A 2,547-nucleotide genomic window follows, 5' to 3' on the forward strand; every position below is an offset into this window, starting at 1 on the left:
ATTTATTACTAGACCACTGTGAACTTTCCTATCCCAGACATTTGTGAATATGTTGTCAATTAGTGTAGCACTGTGTGTTGTAATCAGAGCCGGCCCAAGCCTTCAGGGGGCCCTAAGCGAAATATGATTAGGGGGCCCCTCTCCAATGTTAGCGCTGCTGAAACTATAGATCTTTGTTAAATATCATTCACACACCCAGTGTTTTCCGCTAGTGCCTCCACTGAGCGGCTGTGCAAAAATATTAGACAGCCGAGATTCAGACCCTCCTAGGGGGGTCCGGGGGTATGCCCCCCCGGGAGATTTTTTTAACCTTTTTAAAGTGAAATGCATGAATCTGGTGCACTTTGAGAGGAAAATTAAGAGGCTAAATCTGAGAAATTTTGTTTGAACAAATAATTTGGAGACACTGGGTCAGATGAATTAGAAGCTATTGAAGAAGGACACATGGATTTTCCATAAAAATATTAATATAAAATAAAATATTATGGGTTGGGCTTGGAGCTCTTTTTCTTTTACGGGACATATTTCTCTGTAATATAGTGAATGCATTTAAATGCAGTGTGAGGAACGAAGCAGAAGAACTCTGTTGTCCAGCTACTGTATCTTTTTTTCCACAGACAAGGCTGAAATAGGCTTTAGACTATACACAGTGTATGGGCAACTGAGGGCAGCCCCATTTCCAATTGTTTTTAAATAAACTCAATACACACTGTGCATGGATGTGAACGTGACATGATCAGATAATTTCGGATTTCCTCCCAGATGAACTGATTACATTTTTAGGCTATTAATTATCTAGACCAAAACATTTTATTCCTTTTTTTGTATGACAACTCACATTTGCATAGTATGATGTTAATATCAAACACACAAACTAAAAAAAAAAAAAAAAAAAAAAAAAAAATTTTTTTTTTTTTTTTTTTTTAGGGGGCCCCCCAGGCAGTCGGGGGCCCTAAGCGGCCGCTTAGTTCGCTTATGCCTCGGGCCGGCTCTGGTTGTAATTCTGGTTGGACGTGTGATTGTAGGATATAAGCTGTTGCTATACATTGAATCAATAAATTCTGCTGTTGAATTGTGTTCTTGCGGGTTTAATAAATCAATGTTAAAGTCTCCACAGACAAACACAATTTTCTTGTTATTTATGTTGTGATATAGTTCAGCTAACTTTTCCTTAAATGTGTCAACACAAGAACCAGGTTTTCTGTACACACAGCTTATCAGAATATTTTTAGATTTTTCCATCTCAATTTCAACAGTAACGCATTCCATGATGTTGTCCAATGCAAATGTCATTTTACTGGCATATTTACTTTTGTAGCTGGTATCAATATATAGTGCAACACCACCACCCTTCGATTGAGTCCTGTTAAGAAAAAACATTTCATATCCCTCAATATCCACCATGTTACTTGTTTCTTCACTAAGCCATGTTTCAGTTATTGCAATTATGGTGAATTTTTTGTCCAGTTGCCTTAAACAGTGTTTGATTTTTGATAAGTTTGAGTTAAGGCTCCTGCTATTAAAATGTATGATGGATATTGACCCGTCCATTATTACACTTTTTCTGAATTGTTCTTCTGTATAATATTCACAATGGCTGTGTGTGTTATTATAAAAAAAATTGTTTTCAGGATCGATGTCATTTTCAATGTCTTGTGATTTGTGTTCTGTGTATTCAAAACATTTCAAGTCCAGTTTTTCATATTCTGTTGATTGGTTATAGTCCGAACTTGTCATGGGTGTTCTAGGTGTGTTTACTTCAGTGAATATTCAGTTACCTTTTGTTTTTTCTTTCATACCTCGAACTTGTCCAGCTCGGTGACGTCTCTGACGAGGAGCACTTTCGCTGATTCAGGAGTGTTTCCATTCAGTTTGATGAATACTTTGCAGTTGGAAGTCCATGTTGCTTGAATCTTGTTTTGTTTTCTTAGGATGCGTGCTTTCCTTGCGATGTCCGCGTTCTTCTTGGTGAGGTGTTCGTTGATGTAGACGTCGGTTCCTTTTAGTTTCCTTCCTTGTCTGATGATTGCTTGTGTGTTCTTTCTGTTGGTAAACCGGATTATTATTGCAGGCACGACCGTTTTGTTTTTACTGTGCAGGGTATGACAGGCCTCGATGTCTCCACTACCAACAGAGATGCCCTTGCTTTCCAAAAAGCAAAGGACCTGTTGACTCGCGTTCGTCCTCGGAAGCGTCGGTCCCTTGCCTCCCGGCGGCGGTGTCTTCGGAGGCCGCAGCAGCCCTGGCGTAGCTTCGGTGTTTGGTCCTCAGACCGCTGATGATCAAATCATTCATGCGGGAGTACTGCTCGAGATCGTCCACTCGGTTCTCCAGTAGCGCGATTTTTGTGTCCTTTTCCATGTTTTTCAACTTGAGTGTGTGGATTTCACCCATCAGATTCATGATCTTTGTTTGTTGCTCAGAGATTTTTGTCACCTCAGCTGACAAGAAATCAAGCGATCTTATTATATCCTCTGCCTCGTCAGGCTGGCCCGCCTGACGAGTCTTCGGTGGCATCCCGTCGTCAGCTAAAAGTTTGGCTCCTGT

This window comes from Ammodytes marinus (assembly GCF_949987685.1).
Source record: "Ammodytes marinus genome assembly, chromosome: 9".
Classification (NCBI taxonomy): Eukaryota; Metazoa; Chordata; class Actinopteri; order Uranoscopiformes; family Ammodytidae; genus Ammodytes; species Ammodytes marinus.